Below are 15132 nucleotides of genomic sequence, written 5' to 3'. Positions count from 1 at the left end.
GTGAATACTTTCAGGAAACATACTGTATATGGCTCAGTCTGTTTTAAATTTCTTTTGGTGGAAGTGATGGTTGGGTAAAGTAAATGAAATACGTAGTATCAGAATGTACTGTCTTTGTATCACTTAGTGATGTATTATGGCTGCTGTATTTTTAAGAGAATTAATTTCAACAGCAGAGTTTAATTTTTGCCCTCCTGAATTCTTCCTGAAGCTGGTGATTGCCCTTGTTCTTTGTCTCTAATCAGAATCCATGCAATAGTAGAATAATTAACCTATATGAAACATAAAATCGAAACAGAGATTTCCTAGGGTTCTCTGAGAGGCCATTTCTTGAGTTCAGGTCAGTCTCTGGGAAATGTGTGGTTTACAGTTTACATTGTATGTAATTTTTTCTTTTAACTGTACTAATCATTTGGATAACAAACACTGCTAACATTTCTGCTTCTGAGTTCTTACTAGTTGAAAACCAGTCAACCAACTCCATTTACTTATTAGCTCCGTCGTATTCAAGGGCTGCTGTTCTCTGCAGATGTGAACAGTACCTCAGAAATGATGGAAATCATTGCACTTCTACATTTGGTCATGAAGGGTCTCATTGTATAAAGGGATATTTGGGGAGAGGTGCACTACTGTTGACTAATTTTTTGAATTTGGGAAATGAATTTCCATAATATGAGTGGGCAGTCTAATCAGTTCAAATGTCTGTATTAAGGGCCACAATAGGACGGGGCATGAAACAGGATGTTTCAGTCTTTAAAGCCTTTGCTTTTTAAAGTATACATCCACAAATTCTATTCAGTTGTGACATGAGAAATGCTCAAAAATATATTTCAAATGAATATTTATTACTAAGCATTAACCTATCCTTTGGGGGAGGTAGAAAGATTTGATCACCACTAAACTTGTTTTCCAGTGGTGCAAGAACTCATTGTACACAGTATAAAGAATACTCAACAACTGAGAGCAATTTGTATGGCATAGACCATAGATTTTCTAAGAGACCAGAAAAGAGAAAGCATCATCAGGACTAAAGTAGAAATGACTTCTTGGCAGGTTTAGTCCCAGTGGTTTGCACAGTTAAATGTTGGGTTGGGTTGAATGGAGGTGATAGTTCAGAATAAGGTCTGAAGATTTTATTTGATCTTTTCCCCTACTATTTGAAACCTCTCTTCCTATTCAGAGATTCCCAGGAGCATTGTTGATTGTTACTGTTTTTGTTCAGGTACAGAGGGGAGTAGAATTTGGGGACATTACGTAGGGGACTAGTGAATCTGTTTGAATCCCAGAGTTTTCCATTGTAAGCATCGGAGACTTCAAAGTACAACTAAAACTGGCAGAGAAAAAGAGTGAAAGAGACGTGTAGCAAGCGAGTTTAGAAAGGTGCTCTGTGATGGTCTAAAGAGGTGGGATGGGGAGGGAAGTAGGAGGGCGGTGTAGGAGGGGAGGGACGTATATATACCTATGGCTGATTCATGTTGATGTATGGCAGAAACCATCACAATATTGTAGAGTGATTATCCTCCAATTAAAAATAAAGTAAAATTTAAAAAAAGATCAGGAAAACGGGTGCTTAACTATTTTTGGGTGATGGAAAATTATTGTTTCATTTTAAGAATACTTTCAAATTTGGGTGTCTTTAAACTTTGAACTCCTTGAAAAGAGAAATCAGATTTTATCCATATTTCACATTCATCTCTGTGGTGATTGGCATGTAATAAGCACTCAATAACTCATCAATCCATTATTTATTTAAAATAGAAATTTGAAGCCCTTCCTTTTTTTCTTTTTAATTGTGGCAAAGCCCACATAACATAAAATTGTCATCTTACCCATTTTTAAGTGTACATTTCAGTAGTGTTTACTAAATTCACAGTGTTGTTCAAAGCCCATGTGTCTTGAATGGCTAGTATGGTCTCTACCCTTCAAAAAGAATGAGACCTTATTCTCCTGCCAACAAAATGGATTTCCCTGGTGGCTCAGACGTAAAGCGTCTGCCTACAATGCGGGAGACCCAGGTTCTATCCCTGGGTTGGGAAGATCCTCTGGAGAAGGAAATGGCAACCCAATCTAGTACTCTTGCCTGGAAAATCCCATGGATGGAAGAGCCTGGTAGGCTACAGTCCACGGGGTAACAAACAGTCGGACACGACTGAGCAACTTCACTTTCACTTTAATTGTCTTGGAAATGGCTCTTTTATTTTTTTAGTGTCACGTTCAACATTGTCCAGGCATTGAGTTGATTTCTCTTACATAGCTCTTTCTGTAATACCCACATAGTTTGGCTAGAATATAGCCACATTTATGACATATTTAGATAATTCATGACAAATTTTTTTCATTGTACCAAACCTTTGCTACAAATAACCACTGAATAAAGAAAGCCCTGTTGCTCTGCAGAAAATCATAATGCCTTCTTACTACTGCATAGACTAATCACTGCAAATAATTTCTAGATTCATGGTTTGTAAGTTCTTTGCATTTACTTGTTTATTGTCCACTTTTAGTTGCTTTTGTTTGATTTTAGGCTCTAACATTTTTTAACATGCAGTCATCCACTGAATTTAAGCCTGATCTTTTCGAGATTTTGTTAACATCTAAAAATTATTGAAAGCCCTGTGAGACTTTACGGAGTGCTAGTCTTTGGGGCTGCAGTGTATGTATATAACTTGTCACTGGATAGGTTGGAGAATAGGGCATGCTAACTCTGAAACAGAATTCTTTGTGGCACGATAGAAAATTCAACTTTGTTAGGTGGGTTTAATTTTTACTTGAATTTCCCTTATTTACCTTTTGTTCTCCCCTAATATTTATTAGGGCTTCCCTAGTGGTGCTCGGAGAAGGCAATGGCAACCCCCTCCAGTACTCTTGCCTGGAAAATCCCATGGACGGAGAAGCCTGGTAGGCTGCCGTCCATGGGGTCGAGAAGAGTCGGATACTACTTCACTTTCACTTTTCACTTTCATGCATTGGAGAAGGAAATGGCAACTGACTGCAGTGTTCTTGCCTGGAGAATCCCAGGGACGGCGGAGCCTAGTGGGCTGCCATCTATGGGGTCGCACAGAGTCGGACACGACTGACTCGACTTAGCAGCAGCAGCAGTAGAGCTAGTGGTAAAAGAACCCGCCTGCCAATGGAGGTTAGACATAAGAGACACCAGTTCAATCCCTTTCGGGAAGATCCCCTAGAGAAGGGAATGGCATCCCACACCGGTATTCTTGCCTGGAGAATCCCATGGACAGAGGAGCCTGGAGGGCTTCAGTCCATGGGGTCGCACAGTTGGACACAACTGAAGCGATTTAGCACACATCACAGTGTTTATTAAAATATTCAAAAGTTAAAATTTATATGCGGCAGATAAGTGATTGTTAGTATTAGAAAAAAGACTTGTAGAAAAGGTTGTTGGCAAGATACCTGAAGGAAACAACAATAAAGAAAGGCCTGCGATGAGAAATATTATGAATGGTTGTGTGTGTTTTTTTTAATGCAGGCAGAGGGTATGTTTAATGTGGAATAAACAACAGCAAATGATAGTTGTATTTTGTGGCTGTTGAATTGGATTTGGTTCTTGAAATTGTTTTATGACCTTGTGGCAGCTTTGAAATGGAATGGAATGTAGCTCAAAATCTTTATTTTGCTATGAAATAGGTAAGTAGATGTAGCCCAGAAGTGGTTCCTAAACTTTCTTTGTTATATTGTCTAAGAGCTGTTTGATGATGTGGCTGATTTTTTTGGTCACAAAGACAAATGAAGAGGTATGATATATTTCATATTCCATATTTAGAGGGTTCACTCAGTGACAGTCAATCAGCATTAGCTCAGCTATGAGATAATAATGTATTCTAGTTATACCAGCTGTAAATAATGTAAGTCATGGGCAAAGTAAATAAGATTGTTCCTGCTCTTCAGGTTTATTTTCCAGTCCTCTAAGTCTTGCTTTTTAAACTTACACTACACTTTTGAAGGTTTTTTGAGGCCAGGGACCGTGTTTTATATTTTTTAGTATGTGATCAATTGAATACTTAATTGACAAATTGCTTTAAGTTCCTTGAGAGTAGGGATTCTCTTTTATTTTTGTTTAGAAGCACTTGGTATAGGGTATGAAGCAGTGAGAGCAGCATTTGGAAACTTAGGATTTAGGTTTGAATTTGGCTCTGCCACTTACTTTAAGTAAAGGGACAAGTTGAATTATTTGTTTCAGCAATAAATGAGGATTAAAATCTCTGCCTATATTCTCACAGTGATTATGAGGGTAAAGTAATTAAGTGAAGTTACTTTATGCAAACTGTAAAACACTATGTAAATGCTAATTGTTATTAACACCTCAATTGTATGGTGTGTGTTTAAGTATTTTAACTGAATTTGAGTTAATCTTTAGGTATTCATCAAAAACCTAAGTATCATAAAAATCACAGAGAAGCCTCTATCTTGCTACTCTCTATTTCCCAGAATTTGTAACAGTAGTAGCAGTAGCAGCAGCAGCTAAGATACTGCTGCTGCTGCTGCTGCTGCTAAGTCGCTTCAGTCGTGTTCGACTCTGTGCGACCCCATAGACGGCAGCCCACCAGGCTCTGCTGTCCCTGGGATTCTCCAGGCAAGAACACTGGAGTGGGTTGCCATTTCCTTCTCCAGTGCAGGAAAGTGAAAAGTGAAAGTGAAGTTGCTCAGTCGTGTCTGACTCTTCACGACCCCATGGACTGCAGCCCACCAGGCTCCTCCGTCCTTGGGATTCTCCAGGCAAGAACACTGGAGTGGGTTGGCCATTTCCTTCTCCAGTGCATGAAAGTGAAAAGTGAAAGGGAAGTCACTCAGTCGTGTCTGACTCTTTGCGACCCCATGGACTGCAGCCTACTAGGCTCCTCTGTCCATGGGATTTTCCAGGCAAGAGTACTGGAGTGGGGTGCCATTGCCTTCTCCGCTAAGATACTAATATGTGCTATTACTGTTTGGATGGCATCACCAACTCTGTGGACATGAGTTTGAGCCAGCTCCGGGAGTTGGTGATGGACAGGGAAGCTTGGTGTGTTAGTCAGTGGGGTTGCAAAGAATCGGACATGACTGAGCGACTGAACTGAACTGAACTGAATATGTGCTGGATATTTGACTCCCAGTTCTGTGCTTTTAATGCTGTGTATGTTTTAGGGTCATAAGTCCCTAATTTTGCTTTTTGTTTCAGTAATTCTGAGCTCTTAGTTACATCTAAAAGAGCCTCAGTCACTAAGCAGTGGGGTTGGGACAAATAATTAAATGTAAAAAATAAAATTGTTAAAATAAACAGTAGGATAATTATTAAAGATAATCTTATAATAAGGAGAACTTTAAGTTCAACTCCAAACCCAGAAATCCTTAAAAGAAGGATAAATTTGACTATATTTCATCATAGTAAAGTAAAAGAACAACAGCTAAACAAACTGGGGGAAATATCTGTAATATATCATTGTAGACAGAGGACAGATTTCTTTATGTATTTATCGGTATGTGAAATACTTGTAATCAAAATAGAAAGGGGGAAATGGCTATGAATACTGTTTACAGAAAAGTATTGCAGATGACCTTTAGGCATATGAAAATATTCTCATTTCTTCTCATATTAGAGATAATGCATATTAAACTATGAGATATGATTTTTTACTTGTTGGCTTGGAAAAGGCTTTAAAAAAGACTAGCCTGGTCAGATTTGGGGAAAATAGGTTCTTACATTATAGCCAGTGAGATTGTAAACGGATAAAACCACTATAGAGAACAGTTGAATTACTTAAAGATTAAAATGCATGTATCCCTTTAGATCCAACAATTCTATCTTTAACTTATTCATGAAATGCAAAAAATAATGTATGATTGAAGTTATTCATTATATCACTGTGATAAAAGATTAGAAATAGTCTACCATATTTCCTTGATCCTAAGACATTTTTTCATATTTTAATAAAGGTAAAATTAGATGTACCTTATTAATGGCATTAAAGTTACAATGGCAGCTTTTAAAATTTCTTAGTGGCACATAAAACAGTGTGTTTCTATTTTCCATTATTTTAAATGGAATACACATCAACCCAGCAGCTAACCAGCTTCTAAAACATAGTTGCCTGTTTATTGATTTTAAAAAAAATTAAGATATAAAGTATACATTTTTTCCTGATTACCAAATAATTTATATGGTTCTTAACAGTTGCTTTCTCTGTTGTAACATGTCCATAGCTTTTGTTGATACTTAAGCAGCTTTCCCAAAGTCCTACAAGTTGTATATGAAATGTATTATATCTATAGGTTTCTCACATATCTTTTTCTTAAAAATGTTGAATTAGATTTTTGAGATTGAAGCATAAAAATTTTATTGTATGAAATCGTTGGCTGGAAAATATGTCAAGAGAGATGAACTGAAGCATTTCACTGTGAAACATTAAAAGGGTACATTCTGTGGGGTTTGTGCATATATTTGTTTCTTATTTGCTTTACTGTGCAGAGAAAAGTCTTGCCTGGAAAATCCATGGACGGAGGAGCCTGGTGGGCTGCAGTCCATGGGGTCTTGACTGAGCGACTTCACTTTCACTTTCATGCATTGGAGAAGGAAATGGTAACCCACAGTGTTCTTGCCTGGAGAATCCCAGGGATGGGGGAGCCTGATGGGAGGCCGTCTATGGGGTTGCACAGAGTTGGACACGACTGAAGTGACTTAGCAGCAGCGGCAGCAGAGAAAAGTCATTGTTAAGGCAGACTGTGAAGGGAAAGTGAGTTGCTTTTTACTGTATCCTTTTAAAATTTGATATGATACACTATTACTACTAAAAAATGTAGAAAGAAAATTGTTTTGAAAAAGACTCAGAGTAGACAGAATCCAAGCAGAGTAGAGTTGGTTTCTTTAGTGTTTCTTTGGTTTTATGTATGTATCCCTCCTCCCACTCTAGTTTCAGTTAGCAAACAAATGGTAAATATAGTTGGATAAACCCTGCATTAGCTAAGCCCCAACAGTGCTTATATTAATACATTTTATGACTAAAGAAAAACTAGATTTGAATCCCATACAGTAGAAATATGTAGTGTTAAAATTTGGACTTTATTGTTAAGTTAGAATGTTGATTTTTAAAACCACACTAACTTCTAAGAAAAATCATTCTTTGGCTGGGGAAAAATAGGTTTTCTTTAATACTATGATGACACAGTAAATGTTCTGGATAGGATATTTGTAAAAAGCTGAGTTGTTGTCCTTCCTTAGTTTCCCTTTGAAATTTGTTTTCATGGATTATATGCCACATCTAGAATGTAAACATTCTGCATGTCAGTATGGATTGTCAGAAAGGCTTAGTTATACTTGTTGCTGGTCTAGCTGAAGGAGCCTGGTAGCTATAATGATCTTTGTTCCTAGGTAATTAAATGAGCTGTGCAGTCTTTATGCATTTTCAAAGGTAAGCATAATTTTAGTAATTCAGGTATCAAATTTAGTAAGATAACAGATTATATATAACCCCTGACTATCTTAATGGAATTTAGTTAATATAAACAAATGAATCCAGCTGAATCCAGTTAGTAAACAAAATTTAGAATTGACAATCTGTAGTTAAAAAGTCTAGATTTTAGAGCTAGAGTTATTACCAACCTGCTGCTGCTGCTGCTAAGTCGATTCAGTCGTGTCCAACTCTGTGCAACCCCATAGACGGCAACCCACCAGGCTCTGCCGTCCCTGGGATTCTCCAGGCAAGAACACTGGAGTGGGCTGCCATTTCCTTCTCCAATGCATGAAAGTGAAAAGTGAAAGTGAAGTCACTCAGTCGTGTCCGACTCTTAGCGACCCCATGGACTGCAGCCTACCAGGCTCCTCCATCCATGGGATTTTCCAGGCAAGAGTATTGGAGTGGGGTGCCATTGCCTTCTCGATTACCAACCTAGATGGCATATTAAAAAGCAGGGATATTACTTTGCCAGCAAAGGTCCATCTAGTCAAGGCTATGGTTTTTCCAGTGGTCATGTATGGATGTGAGAGTTGAACTGTGAAGAAGGCTGAGTGCAGAAGAATTGATGCTTTTGAACTGTGGTGTTGGAGAAGACTCTTGAGAGTCCCTTGGACTGCAAGAACGTCCAACCAGTCCATCCTAAGGGAGATCACTCCTGGGTGTTCATTGAAAGGACTGATGGTAAAGCTGAAACTCCAATACTTTGGCCACCTCATGTGAAGAGTTGACTCACTGGAAAAGACCCTGATGCTGGGAGGGATTGGGAGCAGGAGGAGAAGGGGACGAGAGAGGATGAGATGGCTGGATGGCATCACTGGCTCGATGGACATGAGTTTGAGTGAACTCCGGGAGTTGGTGATGGACAGACAGGGAGGCCTGGCGTGCTGTGATTCATGGGGTCGCAAAGAGTCGGACACAACTGAGTGACTGAACTGAATTGAGAAATGAAAAGGGATTGGGGGATATGAGAAGGGGAAATAGTGAACTCAGATGCTGTATAGACTAGTTGCTCAGTATAGAGATTGTTACATTTATAGACAGACATTAAATATATGTTAAAGTGTTATTTAACCAGAAGACATTAAATATATATCAAGTTCATGCAAAATAATTAGAAAGGAAGTAGCAAATTTTTCTAAATTTAGATCAGATACTTTTTTACTAAGAAAAGAGTAGACCAGTTATAGAAGCAGTTTGGACATCCTCAAGGTAGATTACGTTAAATGAAGCATTCACTGGTGAAGAATTACATTAAAATAGTTGCACTTCTATTAAATACTTGTTTTCAAGAGACCATAATAAACAGTATACATGACATTGTGAGATACTACCCTTACTCTCATAAGTTTGCCATTTATTTTAGGAGATAAGTGGAAGAAACCTTAAGAGTAAACTCTGTAAGGATAAATGACTAGGGAAGACCTCACAATGAAGTCTTAAGGAGGGAGGAATAAGTATTACCAAAGAAAGAGACACTGATGTATACAAGGTGATTACAGTTGGTGAAGAGTAGGTGTAGCTGGCTAGAGCAGAAAGTGTCCATTCGGCAGTGAATGTCACACTTTAAAAGCAGAAGAACTTATCAAAATACATATTTTTAAAGTGAACTTTGACATATAAAAGGATGGAAAAAACCATAATTATTTGGTTGAAGCAGGGTTCTGGGTGTCCAAGAGCAGATGAGAAACCATAACTAGAAAGCAGTAATGGGAATTTGGTTCAGATAGGCACAAATCTAGTATTATCTTAACTAAAACCTCATTTAATTATTTTTTTTAATTTTTAATTGGAAGATAATTGCTTTACAGTGTTATGTTGGCTTCTCCCATACAACAACATAAATCAGCTGCCAGTCCATGTATGTCCCCTCCCTCCTGAATCTCCTCCCACTCCCTACCTCATCCCACCCCTCTGGTTTGTCACAGAGCACCGGGTTGAGTTCTCTGTCCCCATATAGCAGCTTCTTCCATTGTCTGTCTATTTAACACATATAATTCTTAAAGCAAGACTATGTTATTCCAGCTTTGCAGAGGAAAAACTGAGGCTTAAAGAAGTTGAGCGAGTTGCTTAAGAATAAACCGTCAGTAAATGACAATATCAGAATTCAAACCTTGGTCTTTCTGACTCCAAAACCCATGCTGCTAACTAACTACCACACTGAGTGTAGAAGGCTGCTCCAATTTGAAACTTTATTTTGTAAACAAAAGGCAGTTTTTTATTAGAAGAGGTATAGACTTATCTAGCAGATAGAAATATTAAAGCTAATTTAATCAGAAATTCATTTTACAAATGAAGAAATGTAGGTTTAGGGTTCCAGAATGTTGAAAGGCAGTCCCTAGTTCTCTTGATTTGTGATCTATTTCTTTCCATTATACCAATTAGCACATTGGTGGTAGAAGTTAAGTACGAATCTTGCCAAAGTATGACTGAAGATGTAAAACCATTTAGAAAGTTGTCTGAGTTGATAAGGGCATAGAATAAAATGATAGCAGTGGAACTGGAAAGGAAAGTGTAGTTATGAAGCATGATAAATCAACTATGAAGCATAATAGCAGTTGATTCATGCATGTGTCTTGCTAGCAAGCCTTTGTTCACTGGGTTTAGTTGTTAATCCTTAATAATAGCTAGTGTTTAAGTGTTTACAAAGTGCTTACACATGTATAGTCTAATTTAAGTCCTCTCTGGGGTAGTTACTCTTTTTTTACAGATGAGGAGATTGACATTTTAAGCAATTCTTTGCCCAAAATCTTACAGCACATAGGTAGTAGAATCATGTTGCTAAAAACCTATGCTTTTAATCAGTATGCTATCTAAAATGTACTTAAATGCTGTGTAGTGGCTTACTTCTGTCTTCTGGAGAAATGTGATGGTGGTGAGAAATAAAGTACTGCATAATTGAAATGTACAATAGTTACTCTGGTTGAAAAAAATGTAGGTAGCTTTGAATGTGATGTTTTTTCTTAGAGCTCGTGAAGTGGTCATTTATGTTCTTGATGATAAATATAAATTTCTGTAAATTCACTGGAAACTTGAAGCTAGATTGAGTAGTAAGAACCTTGGCCACATTTTTAGGAGTGATAGATAATTGATCTCCAAAGGTAAAGAGAATACTGTAATTTCTTGTCTCATACTATAATTTCCTCCTTTATTTTTTCTTACACTTTGTATTTCTCTTGTGGTGTTTTTAACATTCTACCTTGAATAATTTGTATTTATGTGTCTCTTAACTCTCATGAGCCATCTTCCCTGGTGGCTCAGAGGTTAAAGCGTCTGCCTCCAATGCGGGAGACCTGGGTTCGATCCCTGGGTCGGGAAGATCCCCTGGAGAAGGAAATGGTAACCCACTCCAGTATTCTTGCCTGGAGAATCCCATGGACAGAGAAGCCTGGTAGGCTACAGTCCATGGGGTCGAAAAGATGGGGTCGCAAAGAGTCGGACACTACTGAGCAACTTCACTTACTTACGTACTTAACTCTTGTTAGACTGTAAACTCCTAAGTGATAACAATTACAGGCGTTTATGTGTTTTCTGTTGTTGCTTTTCAATATGTTTTTTTATTCTGCATATAGTTACTGAATCTGTAGAATGTGCCAGATCTGTACTAAGTCTTAAGAGTTAAGGAATGAATAAGATATAGCTCTTGTCTCTGGAGGCTTATGTCTAATATAGACACAAGTGTAACAGATAAATCTAGTGCAATATAATACTGTAATTGTGAAGTTAAAGGTACAGTGGGGGCTTAATAGAGAATTGAAAAACATAACTTAGAATTTTAACTTATTTCTTGAAGGATTTAATAAGTGAAAGATTTCATTGCGAGAATAAGGAAGCAAACAACTGTATTAGCATCTGCCCAACTATACTTGTTAGTTGATACATGGAATCATTCATCCATAAGAACCACTGGTATTTAAAAGGAGGACCAGATATAAACATGATAAGAACACAAAGTTTAAAAATATGATTTGTGAGAAATATATTTTGATAAAGAAAAAAGCTAAAAACGAAAATATTTATTAAAAATGGCTACCAAAATTTGAAGTAATGGATTGTACATTTAGAAAAGGGGACAAAATAATATCATCTTACATGTATAAATGTGGTTTATTAGTTCTAAATTCAGCCTTTTCTGTCTTACTAAGTCTTCTGAAATGTGTGACGTAGATAATTCTGTAACCAAATGAGTTACAGAGAAAATCTAGCTGGAGCTTAGAAGGAAAGAGCAGAGGACAGTCTCAGGAGTAGGACTTGGAAGCTCCGATGCCTGTTGGGGCCAGGTGGTAACATACACAGTTGAAGCCCACTGAACTTGAGACAGTAAGTAGGAAGTAGTGTGAGTTGTGCCATGTCTGGAGAGGAATAACTGCCACTCAGCTAGCTCCTGCTCATTGTTACTGTGTAGGAATATAGTGTCATGTGTTGCCAGACCTGAATTTAAAAAACAAAACCAGAAATCCAGATATTCTGGTGAAACTTAGTAATTGAAAAATGTTGGCTCAAAGTTTAAAGTAATCTGAGATAAACAAACATATGCAAGGCCTATATTTGATTCACAGGTTACTACTTTATGACCTCACTTGAAATTTGACCTGGGTTTAAATTCAAGCTCTGCAATCAGTTAGTGGTGTGACCTTTCTTCAGTATGCTCAAATATTTAAAAGATTTCAGAACTGTTTGGGGAATTAAACATGATGGCATATAAGCTTTATACCTGTATCTTATCTCATTTTCCTCTCCCAATAGTAGGTTGGGAGATAATGCCACTTTAAACAGATTGAGAAACCTAAGTGTTTATCCATAGTCAAACTGCTGAGGATAGTAGCTGTGTTTATAACAAACCTTCCTACCTCTACTCTAGTACTTTTACCATTAGACTGGTGATTCTCAAGCTTTAGTGAGCAGCAGAATCACTTTGGGTGCTTGTTAAAAATGTAGATTCCCAACCAGTACAACTCAGCAGGTCTGCATTGGGGTTCAGGAAATTACATTTTAAATAAGCTCCCTAAGTAATTTGCTTTAGATCATATGAATAAAATAAGCTTCTGAGAATGTTACCTTCACTGTGGCAAGTCGGGGTAGACGGTTCTTTTGCTCATCCAAAATAGATTAGTGATTTTTAGTCTGATTTAGTATAATGCTATTTATTTTTCTTATAATCTTATCTTTATCTTGATTTACACTGTTTCCTACATTATTATTTATGGACTTCGTGCCCTAGATTAGTTTGCATGATTAAAATGAAACTGGTTTCTCGTACTTCTTACGAGAGTGGCATGTCCAAGAAACTTAAAATTAGCAATATATAAAATTAGTATATAAAATATACCAATATATAAAATTAGTATATAATCATCATGATTTTATTGTAATTAGAGTAGTGTTTCCAATCAGGTGAAAACAGTTGAAAATATAAAATTTCACTGGTTAGCCAATATTTGAAAAGTCGAAACTAAGAGGAGACAGAAATGCCTTCAAAGTTGTATGGAATCATAGACTTTAGAACTGGAAAAGAAAATTTCTATGGATAACCTAGGATCTCTGGGCTTTTTAGAAGAGATGCCAGAGGAAATAAGGGAGATTTTTCAGTAATTTCAATTTATTTGACTTTCTCAATTTACTTCTACATTCCATGTAGACTTCATCTATTACAAATTTGGCATACAGTGGATTAATAACTTACTATTCAGTACACATACATAGGTGTTAGTGTATTTCTCAGGTGACAGTAATAGTAAAATAGTAAGCATTTTGACAGTGTTTAAGTTTTTCTGTTTTGTTTAGGTATAATTTACCTAAGAAAATTGTTTGTACCTGATAAATTTCTTAGGTGATCTGTTTTAATTTGGAGAAAGTCTTGCTAAAGTATACTTCATTCTTTTGGCTTAGATGTAATATTTGTGTAACCTTTTCAAACTCAGTAGTCACTCTTGTTAATGGAATGATAATATGGGAAGGATTTGGGGGTAGATGATAATTTTCTCCTTCAGTAAATAGGACTGTTTCATTATCACCAGGTTGTTGGTAGAACATTAGAATCTATCACAGCTTCTTAGAGTATTTTTAATTTTAAGGTATTTTAAAATGCCAGTTTTGGAAATGAACAAATTGATTTTTTAATTTTCTGAGGCCTTAAGACAACAGTGTTTAGCAGCATCATGGTGAAATGTTAGGGTTTACAAAGCATCTTCTATTGTCTGTTTTGATCTACATGCCAGTCCCGAAAGTGGAGATAATGTTTCCATTTTGCTGGAGAGGCTGCAGGGACTCATGGGCTAGTTGTCCAGAGTGACACAAGTGTTTAGAAGTTACCTCTTACTAGAGAACTGAGATTTTGTAGCCACCTTTTTTAGGGACTACCTAGAAAAATATAGAAAATAAAGGTGAGTTGCGAGTTTGAGGTGTAGGATTAAGGAAGAGCAGTTTAAATGGAGCTGGAAAACATTTTGGGGTTTAAGAATGATCTTGGAATATTAAGGAATTCTCAGTGTAGTTATGGAATAACTTAATAGTAAGTGAATACAACTCTAAGAAAACATTGGATTGTTGGACATTACAATACCATAGGACTAGCTACTCTATACTGTCTACATTTAGCCACTAAGTCGTGTCTCTTTTATGACCCCATGGACTGTAGCCCACCAAGCTTCTCTGTCCATGGGATTTTCCAGGCAAGAATACTGGAGTGGGTTGCCATTTCCTTCTCCAGAGGATCTTTCTGACCCAGGGATCAAACTTATATCTCCTGCATTGGCAGGCAGATTCTTTACCACTGAGCCACCAGGGAGTTGTTTTGAGGCCCTGTCAGCTGACAATGAAATAAATATATGTATGCTTAGCCAAGAGAAACAAAACAAAACTAACCTTTTCTTAATATATTAGATTACATGATTAAAATTGAACTATTTTGTCCTAGAAAGTAGCTCTGATTCTTTGGGAAGATGGAAGGATTTTTAGGTCATAGTTTTTTAAACTTCTGTGCCCTTAAAAAAAAAACAAACACCTGTGCCTGAAAATCAAAATAACCTTGTTGTTATATAGATCATTAAACAGTCTGTGGCAAGAATATAGTTAGTTTTTGTAGCACTAGAGACTTTGGATTCTATTTTGAGTAGGAATTCTTTAAAAAAAAAAAAAAAACTTAAAAGCCATAGGGTATAATTAATATACTTGATGTTTACTAAGAAAAAGATATCTAAATGATGATGAAAATAATCATTATTTTTATGCTACTGAAGACTGTTATTTTAAGGAGAAATTTGCAGAAGTAAAGCTTTGGTTTGGAAATATATATACCACTTTTTACCCAGGAAGTATTTCTGAAAGTTGTATGTAATCACTGTTTTTTTAAATGAATGAAATTATATTTAAACACATTAACATAATGACTTCCCTGGTGGCTCAGACGGTAAAGCGTCTGTCTACAATGCGGGAGACCCGGGTTCGATCCCTGGGTTGGGAAGATCCCCTGGAGAAGGAAATGGCAATCCACTCCAGTACTATTGCCTGGAAAATCCCATGGACAGAGGAGCCTGGTAGGCTGTAGTCCATGGGGTCGAAAAGAGTTGGACACGACTGAGCGACTTCACTATAGCTTACTATAGAGTCTTACTTTGAGTAATTTTACAAATCAGAGAATAGTCACCATCCTAATTTTGTATTATTCTTGATTTTCACATATATATTTGAG

The 15132-nt window shown here is 36.9% G+C and overlaps 1 protein-coding gene across 8 annotated transcripts in view; it reads left to right on the top strand.

Annotated features, from left to right (window-relative positions):
• GPATCH8 (G-patch domain containing 8) overlaps positions 1–15132 on the top strand; it is a 95134-nt gene that overhangs the window by 29830 nt on the left and 50172 nt on the right. The gene's annotated exons all lie outside the window — the stretch shown is intronic.

This window comes from Bos indicus x Bos taurus, chromosome 19, assembly GCF_003369695.1.
Source record: "Bos indicus x Bos taurus breed Angus x Brahman F1 hybrid chromosome 19, Bos_hybrid_MaternalHap_v2.0, whole genome shotgun sequence".
In the NCBI taxonomy this organism is placed as follows: Eukaryota; Metazoa; Chordata; class Mammalia; order Artiodactyla; family Bovidae; genus Bos; species Bos indicus x Bos taurus.
The sequence above is the reverse complement of the archived record's forward strand: the minus strand, read 5'-3'. Positions and strand labels throughout refer to the sequence as shown.